Below are 13377 nucleotides of genomic sequence, written 5' to 3'. Positions count from 1 at the left end.
GCTTTGTACAACATTCAAAACCAATTTTACTCTGAATAGCTGATTTTAGTTTGACAATAGCCTGTTTGGAAATATCCAACTTTTTTTAAATATGAAGATTTTATATATATCCTGGGTCCAGACGCTCTTCAAAATGCAAACGTTCGTCATCTGAGTCACACTCTTCCTCTGAGGAGAAGGTAAAAGGTGTGTTCAACTTGGAGCAGCTCTTACAGCGAGAGTGATAATAGAGCAGATGGATCCTTATGCTTTTGAATCGCTCTCGCGGTACTTTGATGTCATACATTGATCATTCTGTGCAGCGCCGCTTCAAGTCGAACACACCTATCCTCTTCCTCGCTGTCCAGAACCATCCAAAGTGCTTCTTCACCCGTGAAGCATGCCATCATCCAAACGCGCAGAAAAAGAAAGTAAATTCTATGATGAAGCTTGACGTTTATGCCATTTCTCGGGGGCGTGTACATGATTACCTGGCTCAGTTCATTTCCATATCAACTGCGTGCTCAGAGCGAGGCGGGATCACATTAACTATAATGAGGTGATACAGGAGAAACCGAACCACTCCTTACTTTCATACGGAATACATAAAAAGATTACTTGTTTTCGCTATGATTGGTTCATTTAAAAGTAGACATTTCAAACTTACTATACATATATTTATTATGCCAGTGAGGAAAGTATTCACTGTTGTGCCTGAACACTCTGGGCACAGTGAGAGGATTATTCTGCCTCTGTGATCACTGGCCATAAGCTAAAGATTCGGTCATCTTGGCGGTACTGACAAATGTACCGATCTTGTGTAAGTTCCAGGTCTGGTCGATAGAGCAGACTGTGGGCTTGAAGCTGGCTGTGGAAGTGTGGCTGTCAGACTGTCAGGTATGTGATCATCTTCGAATAAGTCTGGGCAGTCCATTTCATGATCGTTTCCTTTCCCAGTCTATTGCGTCGAATATGTCTATGTGAGGTTTTCACGATGAATGACCTCGCACCTGTTGTCGGATCACTTTCCCTGTTGTAGCATTTGGACCAATCAGACACACAATTTTGCTTTTGATTTAACAAATCAATTAGTTATTAGATTAACAAATAGTCACAGACCCCTCACCCAACACACATACTGGGTGCCAGTATGTCTGCCAATGACTTCAGGCCCCCGGTTCCATGGCAAACGATCTGATAACACTAGTTTTATTGCTCAAAGGAATGCGGGCAGAGAAACACTCACTTCATTTCCCCTTAGGAAAATGGACTCTTCTCTAATTAATTAATAGGAAAACCTTTCTTTGAACGAACACACATATCATTCAGGTCACTGTGTATATTATTACTGTTCTTGTATATGTTTTTGTGTATTGTATACCGTTTTATGCATGCTTATGATAGATCACTTGTTAATATCATTTTAACTCATACCATGTTTGGTCTCTATCAATTCATCTTCGGATGATCTAATTGAGAGTGAATATTACATGTTGATATCCATGCAACATATTAGTGTCCAAAGAATCTTAAATAGTTTGTATATCGACTTCCAATCCAACCCCTTTGCAAATGACCATGCTCTCAGACAAAGGGTCATAAATAATTCCCTCAAGTATTTCCAAACTCCCACTTGGAAATTCAGCCTTTCTCATTGGTCAAGCCCATCCTGAGAGGCGTGACTCTTCTGAGACCTTAAAGGGCTCATGCACAGTTCCGCCTTTTTCTCTTCTGCAAAAAGCTCTTCTGCTAAATCTCCGGATTGCTGCCCGTGTGGAGAGCCTGAGCCAGTACCGGCATGCCCGGTAGGCTCCAACATATCTCAGTCGGCGATACTGAGAACATGAGGATGTGAGCTAGAACGCTTCTAGACCATTACGTTTTTGTGCCAGGCCTTCCAGCCTTGACTTTCCATTCAACCAAAGGTCCTTGGACCTCAGATGATCTCTTTCTTAGCTCTTTTTCACTTTCTACCTGGGAAGGAACTCCCAATCACCACCGAGCCAGAATAACATCTGTTGGAATTCATCACTCTTCAACCCGGAAGAACGTGATCGTGAGTCCAAAACCTTGAAACCATCAAGACTTTTCATCCGAGACTGCATTCCGGACACTCGCCAATGACGAAGGAAGTGCAAGTATGGTACATCTAACTAAAATAAACAGAGGTTTAGTATAAGTTATAGACCCCGTTATAAATGGCGCTGATGGTTTTACTCAGGTGGTTAACTGACTCTTTCTATAACTGCATTCTCTGTTTCTCTAATGGCTTCATTCATCCACTTTAGCTCCCCTTTTGTATATATGCGTGAGTGTATGTTTGTTTGTTTGTTTGTTTGTTTAGATTAGTTATGTGTTAGTGTTTAGTTAATAAAAGTTGTGTGCACAAATTACATGAGTTTCTGGTTCTGCCTTGCAAATTAATGTCCCTTTACGATTTTCGATCCTTACTACATGCTCTAATGCATTAACCCTCTGGGGTCGACAAACGCGTATACGAGTTTTGAGGCAGATTTTCCTGATAAGGCCGAAATGAGCTTGAATTACTCTGTCATTTTTGATCGTACAGATAAAAGCAATACACCATTCGAATCTGTAAGGGGTCTACTTTTATTTGTATACACTCATAATAACAACTAAACTTTGTGCTTCTGAAGAATAAAGAAAACAAACAGGGTGCGTTCTCTGTCTTCTCCGTCTCTGCGAACTGCTTTTTGAAACCCGTCACTAAAATGAACTGTAACTCAGCAAATACTTCACACAGAGACATGAGAAATATATAGAAAGCTTGACATGTCTACTGTTAAATGAAGTAAGTCTTACCGAAAACAAATATTCTGTGATAAAGTAATCCGTATGAAACCAAGGACATGTCCAGTTTTTCCGTCTGGTCTCATAATCTCTAATTAGGTCACGTCCACGCGCTGCTCGCGCTATTGTTATTACAAATCTCCACGCGAGCCACGCGGCAGGTAAACGCCCACACCACCGTAAACAAAGCAGCAACGCGTTCATCTCGGATACTTTTCAGTTTTGGAAGAACACGCTGCGAGGAATAAGCCTTGTATTTACCTCAGAAACACACTGAGAGGAAAAAGCCTTGTATTTCCCCCCAGAAGACGCGCTGAGAGGAAAAAGCTTTGTTTACCTCACAAACAGAACGCGAGCGCAGCTGGAGCCGGCGGAGGAGGAGATATTTTATACAGAGTAAGTAATGTTTCTTATTGACATTCGATAATGTGTTGTTGTGACAAAGTTTGGGAAAAGTTCACCTAGTAAATGCCTTCAACTTTAACTCCAGAATAAAATGTGTGAAATCGCATGCAACATTTTGAAATATGATAGACAACCTTTCATTGCATTAAATGTTGCACGACGTGAGGATAGTTATATGTTATATAAAAGTAATGTCTAAGAAAGTTTAGACCAATCTTTACAGTGAAGTAGCCTACTCTGTTTGCAAATACCTGCTCAAACATGTTTATAATAAGCTTAACAATAATGATTTAGTTTATCAGTTAGAAAATGTTGTTTTTGTATTGTATGATAATTCAAATAAAATCACGTGAGCAATATTGGTGATTGCTAATGTTATATAGTTGCTCCTGATCAACATGCTCACTTATTTATTCATTTCAGTGGGGGTGCTTTATTGATTTTGAATAGTAACAATATGTAGGCCTATATATTGTAATAAATATAATGTGATGTACTTTGGATCAAATAAATGCAGGCTTGGAGAGCTGAAGACACTTCTTATAAAAAAAACATTACAAATCTTACTGTTTAAATAATTTGACTGGTAGTGTATGTATTGTCACCATGTTTGCTTTGTCTTTGTCCGTTCATTGTGTTGCTCACGCCTGTTTTGTGTTTTCTCATGCAGTTTCTGCTGTCTCCCGTTTTCCTGGGTTCCAGTTTCCTGCCACTGTTTTGGATATTTTGGATATTGCACCCACGATGTCTTGACTCTTCTGTTGTTTATTTGTTTGTTTGTTCCTAATAATCTGTTTAACTGCACTCACAAGTGAATCTCAAGTTATTTTATGTGATAGTTATATGTATACACATTTCTTTTTTCCTCACATTCTTTCTTGTAACTCTTCTCTCTCAGTCACACACCTGACTGAATGGCTCATTATGGAGCTCATTATGCGGGCCTTTGTCTTCTCAGGTGTGAGTCACGCCCTCTCGCATAGAGCCTTTCCACTCAAAAAGTGACTTAGAAAATTTAAATCAATATATTGTTTTCTTTGAATGAGTGAGTTAGATTATTTTCAGATCATTTTGAAGCAAATATTCTAGGCTACAAGATCCAGTTCTCAAAAGTCTTGTGAACAAATGTTCTGTATGTGTTTTATGGCCTTATTTCAGTTACTTTAAAATTTTAGTTTTTTTCAAACCACGAATAAACGTTGTTTTCTCAAAAACACAATCACGTACATGCTGCTCACATATTATTGTAGCCCAGTTTGTGCTGAATACAGTGTTTTTAGACTTTAGCCATTAAAATGTTTATAAGCAACTGAAAAAAGCACAAATGTCAGGACATGTCAAAACTTCTCCGGGGCCCCAAAACACCCTCAGACCCCAGAGGGTTAAATCGTACGATAAGGAACTAACCTGATATTAGCGAAGGAATCCTAATTTCTGTTGTTAGTAGGGCATAAACCTTCTGACAAAAAAATCTCAGATTAGCAGCCCGTATAGATGGTACCAGAATAAATTAATCAGATTTTGGGTGAAGAAATCCCCATGTCAGCTTTAAATGTGTAAACCTTCTCTGACGAAGACGTCTCAGATTAGCAGCACAAATTAATCTGTGTGGCGAAGAAATCCCACTGGCAGTGATATTAAAGGGGTGGTTTACTGCTTTTTTTTCTTTGCTTGATTGTGTTTATGGGGTACAATATAACATGTCTTCGTGTTTCGTTTGTTAAAAAACGCCTTATTTTTCATATATTTCACCTTTATTGTAAGCTGCTTTCTCCTCTGTCATTTGAACGACCGGTTGACTTCCTGATTCTATGAAACCACTCCCTCAGAAACAGATAATGGGCTCAGATTGGTTAGTTGTGATCGGTGTGTTGTGATTGGCTAAACTGCGTACTGCACATTGTCCGGAAACGTCACACCCATCACCTTTACGGGCGACAGCTGCATGCGCTGCGGTCAAATGTAAATAATGGTGTCAATATTGCCGTATCAGTTTGAGCCAGAATCAGACCCAGAAAGCGGTAATGAAGAGAGTCAAGCAGAACTTCCGCAAGCATGGCTCTTACAAAACGTTTCTGAATGAAGTTTGCTGTTGTGATTACATATCAATTTTTGAAGTTCGTACACGTTTGTCTTATACACACAAAATAGCATCGAACTAACTGGCAACTATTACCAAACAGCGTTGGCTTGTGTTTACGTTCTTGATCAAATCGAAAAATTATGTCATAAAGTATACATGGAAAATACATTTACAAAATTAGTACATAATTACAAATTCGGGTCCAAAATGTTTGTCATAGACACACGAAATAGCATTTAACTAACTGGCTACTGAAGCCAGCGTTGGCATTTGTTTACGTCCTTGATAAAACTAAAACATTACGTCTGAAATTATACATGCAAATACATTTAAAATGATGAAATCTTACTTACAGGTTGTGGCCCAACAACTGCTGCCTCTGTTTTTAAAGTTGGAACCGCTCCATGTTTTAGTAATAGTTTCTGTGTGAATCCGGCATTGAACACGTGTAGATTCTGGAAGCTGTCTTCCGTAAAATGCGCAGCACAGAGAGCTAAATTAGGATTGTAATTGTCAGCAACATAATCAAACATAAATTTTAACCATTGTTGACCAGTGTTGGGCACGTTACTTTAAAAAAGTAATTAGTTATAGTTACTAGTTACTTCTCACAAATAGTAACTGAGTTAGTAATTGAGTTACATCATTATAAAAGTAACTAATTACCAGGGAAAGTAACTATTGCGTTACTTAAAAAAAAAAAAAAAAAAAAAAAGTTCAAATATGTCAAATAACTTGGATGCCCCCAATATTAAATGAATGAAATGGACACTAAATAGAATAAATTATTATTATAAAACATTGTACACTAATCTATTTTAATATTTCTGTGGGACAATGTGAGAGACACCGATCAAATTCAATATATTTTTGTAAATATTATCAACCATTTATATATATATATAAAATGTTTGTAAAATGGCACATTTTTTTTTTAAATATCTGACACTTAGCAATCTGATATTATGATAATTTAGCATTATGTGATTACTGTGATTTAGTAATTATTTATCATGTTGACTGAACTTAGGACTGGTGATGGTGCTTAAGATATTGTTTGTCATTTAGTGTTTCGATTAAAAAAAGGGGGGGGAACCCCCTAAAAATAATACTGATAAGATAACAAAACTACTAAGAATTCTACTACTAATAACAATATAAAACGCACTAAGGATTAATGAGCTGCTGGGTTCATGAATATTAATCACGTTGTCAGCGTTCGCTCGAATTGATTTGCTGAAATCAAAACAGGGCGGATAATAGGTGAGCGCCAGCCAATGAGATTGTCACTTGCGCAGAAGTCCCGCCCACTACAAGAGAACCCGGCAGTTCTTAAAAGCTGAAGAATTCCAAAGGAACTCCGTTATTTTGACAGAAAAATACAACAAAGAATATCGTTTACATGTAGCGCGTCAATTCTCCATGTTATGAAAGACTCTCTTGCTCTGTATCTTTTTTGCTCTGTCTATGTGAGAGAAAGCGACGGCGAGGCATGCGCCTTCACACTAGAGTTTACGGTACATCAAATACAGCTACACTGTCCATTCAGATAAACTGAAAAATAAAATGATGATAATATAATAAATTATAGTAACGCCGCATTTTATTGTCAGTAACGGTAACGGCATTGTAACGGGGGAAACAGTAATTTGTTTGATTACTCGTTACTGAAAAAATAACGCCGTTAGTAACGCCGTTTATTTATAACGCCGTTATTCCCATCACTGTTGTTGACGAACTACAGCATCCGTAGGAAGCCCGAACACAGAAGACCTGACAGCTGGGTGAAAATAACACCGTTTCGACGGCATGGCTACAACTCTCCACTATAACTCTTCCTCTTCGACAAAGCCGCAGAACATGGCCTTGCCCCCTCTTTTGCATGTTCCGGAGGGAGGGGTTGATGGGTTTTTTACGTATGCAACCCGGGAAGTATCTCGTTGTAGTCCCATAGGAGTCGTTTTTGTAGGCATTAAACTTCCTGATTTTTAAAAGACGATATCTCCGCTTACGTTGAACTTTCAGCGCAGCAACTTTGCAGATACTGTTCATGCACCAACAGCAACATTACACACTATTTAAAATGAAAAAAGTGAAAATCGCAGTAAACCACCCCTTTAAGCACTATTCAGGAGAAACAGCAGTAGTTCTCAAAGCTGTCCTGCGGACCCCTCACCACTGCACATTTTGTATGATTCCCTCATCAGACACACCCATCTCAAAAACACAATCATGTACATAAAAGCTGCTAACATATTATTGTAGCCCAGTTTGTGCTGATTACAGTGATTAGACTTTAGCCATTTACAGTATTGTTCAAAATAATAGCAGTACAATGTGACTAACCAGAATAATCAAGGTTTTTAGTATATTTTTTATTGCTACGTAGCAAACAAGTTACCAGTAGGTGCAGTAGATTCTCAGAAAACAAACAAGACCCAGCATTCATGATATGGACCCTCTTAAGGCTGTGCAATTGGGCAATTAGTTGAATTAGTTGAAAGGGGTGTGTTCAAAAAAATAGCAGTGTCTGCCTTTGACTGTACAAACTCAAAATTATTTTGTACAAACGTTTTTGTTTCTAGGATTTAGCAATCCTGTGAATCACTAAACTAATATTTAGTTGTATGACCACAATTTTTTAAAACTGCTTCACATCTGTGTGGCATGGAGTCAACCAACTTGTGGCACCTCTCAGCTGTTATTCCACTCCATGATTCTTTAACAACATTCCACAATTCATTCACATTTCTTAGTTTTGCTTCAGAAACAGCATTTTTGATATCACCCCACAAGTTCTCGATTGGATTAAGGTCCGGAGATTGGGCTGGCCACTCCATAACATTAATTTTGTTGGTTTGGAACCAAGACTTTGCTCGTTTACTAGTGTGTTTGGGGTCATTGTCTTGTTGAAACAACCATTTCAAGGGCATGTCCTCTTCAGCATAGGGCAACATGACCTCTTCAAGTATTTTAACATATGCAAACTGATCCATGATCCCTGGTATGCGATAAATAGGCCCAACACCATAGTAGGAGAAACATGCCCATATCATGATGCTTGCACCACCATGCTTCACTGTGTACTGTGGCTTGAATTCAGAGTTTGGGGGTCGTCTCACAAACTGCCTGTGGCCCTTGGACCCAAAAAGAACAATTTTACTCTCATCAGTCCACAAAATGTTCCTCCATTTCTCTTTAGGCCAGTTGATGTGTTCTTTGGCAAACTGTAACCTCTTCTGCACATGCCTTTTTTTTTTAACAGAGGGACTTTGCGGGGGATTCTTGAAAATAGATTAGCTTCACACAGACGTCTTCTAACTGTCACAGTACTTACAGGTAACTCCAGACTGTCTTTGATCATCCTGGAGGTGATCATTGGCTGAGCCTTTGCCATTCTGGTTATTCTTCGATCCATTTTGATGGTTGTCTTCCGTTTTCTTCCACGTTTCTCTGGTTTTGCTCTCTATTTTAAGGCATTGGATACGTTTTTGCACCTCTTTATAGGTTTTCCCCTCTCCAATCAACTTTTTAATCAAAGTACGCTGTTCTTCTGAACAATGTCTTGAACGACCCATTTTCCTCAGGCTTTCAAATGCATGTTTAGCAAGTGCTGGCTTCATCCTTAAATAGGGGCCACCTGATTCACACCTGTTTCTTCACAAAATTGATGACCTCAGTGATTGAATGCCACACTGCTATTTTTTTGAACACACCCCTTTCAACTAATTCAACTAATTTCCCAATTGCACAGCCTTAAGAGGGTCCATATCATGAATGCTGGGTCTTGTTTGTTTTCTGAAAATCTACTGCACCTACTGGTAACTTGTTTGCCACGTAGCAATAAAAAATATACTAAAAACCTTGATTATTCTGGTTAGTCACATTGTACTGCTATTATTTTGAACAATACTGTATATGTTTATAAGCAACTGAAAAAAGCACAAATGTCAGGGGATATCAAAACTTCTCCAGACCCCCAAAACACCCTCAGACCCCAGAGGATTAATACTTACAGTCTCCACTAATGAGCTGAATCATACAAAATGTGCACTGGTGTGGGGTCCCAGGACAGGTTTGAGAACCACTGTCATAGAGGTATATAGATATACAATGGGTCTGATCAGAAGGTAAAAGTTATTTCCACATTTAAGTGGTTGAATCAGAGGTATCCATTCCTTAACATATCTTAAGTCAAATGAATTAAAATGTTAGATCAGTTTGTATTTTTCCTTTGAAATGTTGCTATAGATACAATTCTTAATGTGCTCCCTAGACATTATACTTGGAGAGCATATTACTGTATTGTTTTCTCTTCAGTTTTCTTTAGTTGATCTTAAAAAGGTCTTTTAAAAGTCTTAAATTTACTCTCGTGAAACCTGCAGTATATTTTGATTTTGAAGCTTGTGATATATAAATGCACATATCAACCCAACACAATCACTTTATTTAGCATTCATGTAAACACTATTTGTCAGTCAGAGAACAACAGAGACTCAAACATCTGACGGCGAGACAGAGTAGAAGATTCAAGATGGAAATGTTTCGTTTGCAGCAGAATAAAGACAGTTTGTGTCTCACCTTTCTCTTGATGAGGGGGAAACTGTGAACAGGAGCTGCTGCCTGATGCATGCTGGAAGCTGAACATGAGGTTTGTGGTTTGTGTGCAACTGAAGTTTTGCAACTTTTTTGCAGTAACAAGGGTGTTCCTGTGGCTCAGTGGTAGAGCATTGCATTAGCAACGCAAAAGGTCGTGGGTTCAATTCCCAGGGAACACACATACTGATAAAAAAAATAAAAATGTATAGCCTGAATGCACTGTAAGTCGCTTTTAGTCTGCTAAAAAAAATGCATAAACTTGAAAGGATTTTGCTTGATGATGAGAAAAACACAAAGACGGTCTAATGTTTACCTACAACCACAAACTGTGACTCTTCAGTATGAGCATCAGTCATCTGAACATGATTCTCTTGACTAACTGCTTACCCTAGTGAATAAATAGTATACTTAAGTACAAATTATTGGTACGTACTTTAGTATGACAAAATGTGTTTGTGACACGCTATAAATTGGTATACAAATTAAATTGGAATAATTTTGTACTAAATGCATTTCTGTCAGGACCACTATCGTCGAAAGATAGATAAAAAGTTTTGGTTTGGCGGTATGGTTCTGTTCTGTGCAAAAACTCCCTGCCCATCCATGCAGCCTGTCATGAATGAGCAGGGAGAGCAACAATAATAACCCCCCTAGGGTAAACAGAACAGAACAAAGCAGATATCATTATATGTACTTAATGATATTTAAGTGTATTTAAGTCTGATTCAGCAAGGAATATCAGAAAGATAAGTCCTGACTGCGAAAGGAGGAATTGGGGATGGAGGAGGATGATTTGCTCCTGAACAAGTGGAAAAAGCTGCTGATTGATACGGAAGAGAGCTTATATAGGAATGCCGCGATAGGTGTTGTATTCCTATAGGTAGATACGATCAGCTGAGAATCAGCTGATGCAAGCTCGACTCACGTGACCTGCCAGAACTAACGCTAGCGCCTCATTTTAGTTGTCCAAAAGCAGTGCTGAAGTTCAACTAAAGTTAAATACTTAAAGTACACTTTAAATATACTCTTGGTATTTACATTTTAAAATGCAGAATTCACTCACCATAAACTTCAAATGTATTTCGGTGACATTAAAATTGCAATTCAATTACTCTGTAAGAGTGTTCAAAATACAGCAGGTCATACTATCCATTACTTTTAGTGATTTTAAAACATATTGCAATGGTATTCCAAGTAAACTTAAAGTGTGCTAATGGCATCATTATGTGATTTTAATACAATAATCTTTATAAATACTGGCACATCTAAGGAAATTTTCTTTTACTGATATTTTGCAAACATGCACTATGTGAAGCTAGGATTACTACGGGTTCTTTCTTCAAATTATATGGATTTAAAGACGACAATCCGCTGAGAAAATTCTCAATATAGGTGCAGTAAGTTGTGCTTCAAAATAAACACGAAGTGGCCTGTATAGAACACAAAGTGCATTGAACTTGAAGCTGTTGAAGAAATAAAGTGAAAATGAAAGTCATAACGTGTTGCCAAGTATGGTAATGCATACTCGGAATGTGTGCTCTGCATTTCACCCATCTTCTATACTCTGAAAGTTTTCTTCTGAGAAATGTGCCAAATCTGCAACACGGATTCCCAAAAGTGTGGTACTCGCAAGCCCGATTGTTGGTGAATTCCATTTCCAATTAAGAACCTAGCCAGTGTACTTTCTTATATTTGATCCTTCCCCAATTGCATTTGTAAAAGTTTGAACAAAGTTAGAAAATACAACTTCCTACAGATTTCCATTACCTTTTGATTCAGGTTTGACTAGAGTTGCTCCCAGCCACTAGAATTTAGAAATAACTTTAATTGCATCTTCTGATCACACTGCAAAAATGCTGTTCTTCTTCAGAATATTTTTTTTCTTCTCAATTTAAATTATCTCATTGTAAATTAGCTCTTTCCCTGTATCAATAAAATTGAAGTAGGCAAAACCGTTCTTATTTATTTCCCCATAAATTTGTAACTTTGTTAAATGAATTAGCCTAGCTATCTGAAAAAAAAAACAATGAAATACCAGATTACAAATCTGAAAAAAATATTTATTTTTACACTAATATAATGACTTTAAAAGAAAGCAATAAAATATGAAACAAATCAACAATGTAAATGTATAGAGAATAGAAAATAACACAGATAAAGAAACTCTTTTGCCCAAAGGATATGCAAATTAATTGTTTGCAGCAAAATAAAATATTTCCACAACCTTCTGAGTCTCAGAATTTTTCTTTGTCTGTTACTAAGCTTCTTAAACCTTGCACTCCTAACTTTTGACCACAAATCAAGATGAAAAGTCAAAACATTACTAAAGTTAAACACTTCAGAAGCTAGTACAACAATACCGAAACCACAACAAGTATTCTTTCAAGACCGATTACACACTATAAAGAAAGAAAAACCTGTGATTCACAACTTATAATATCTCTTTCAGTCCCGTATGCAAATGTAATATGAATCAGTAACACAGTCACAGACTTAAGCGTACTTTAACGTTGGGGCCCAGTTCGTTGGTGCACATTCACAGTTGAGTTCAGAATGATCGCTCGCAATCAACAAGTCTCAAAAACAAACTCACCCACGTCCATCCACTGCGGTCCAGCCAGCCGCGGGTTGAAAACACACCATAATATGCATTATATAATATTAAAATAAGAATAACTGTATTTTTAAATACATTGAATTATTGAACATTTACACAAATTACAAGTTTTTTTTTTTTTTATAGCTTGTAAAATACTACACATTCTCAACAATTATGCTTTAAGCAGTGTATTAATAGTTAGTGTGCTACATTCTAAGAAAATTCTGTAAAAACAGGGCACAATCTATTATGTTAATATGAAAGAATTTTCCGTATTGGTTTTTTACCTGCATTTTAAATTACACATTGTGTTTTCAGGTTACAGTTTTTCATGTCTCTTCTCTCTATCCAGCTCATACTGAATGTGCTTACCACATGTGTTCCTTCTCACTTGCTATGGAATTTGTGACATTATGGCCGAAGCAATTTAACCACGGCCAGGCCAGTTTGCCCACTGTTGCCACAATATTAGCACCATTATCAGTGGTTATGCGGGATATTTTTTTTCAATGCTCAGAATTCTCTGATAAAATGCACTTAAGAGTTTCTGTAAGTTTATCACCAATATGATTTTCCAGGCAATTCATACTGCTTGTCAAAACTTTTGAAGCATTTCTGAATGAATGATGCATTTATATAGCACTTTATTGTGTATTGCTGTACACCCAAAGCGCTTTACAATCATGTGGGGGGGGTTTCTCCTCAACCACCACCAGTTGTTAATTGTACTAAATTACCAATTGTAATTCTTATCAATTACATTTACATTTAGTCATTTAGCAGATGCTTTTATCCAAAGCGACTTACAAATGAGGACAATGGAAGCAATCAAAATCAACAAAAGGGCAATGATATGCAAATCACATTTCATATAATCAAAAATACTCAATAATCAAACTCT

The sequence above is a fragment of the Onychostoma macrolepis genome, chromosome 04 (assembly GCF_012432095.1).
Source record: "Onychostoma macrolepis isolate SWU-2019 chromosome 04, ASM1243209v1, whole genome shotgun sequence".
Classification (NCBI taxonomy): Eukaryota; Metazoa; Chordata; class Actinopteri; order Cypriniformes; family Cyprinidae; genus Onychostoma; species Onychostoma macrolepis.
This window is presented reverse-complemented; position numbering follows the sequence as displayed.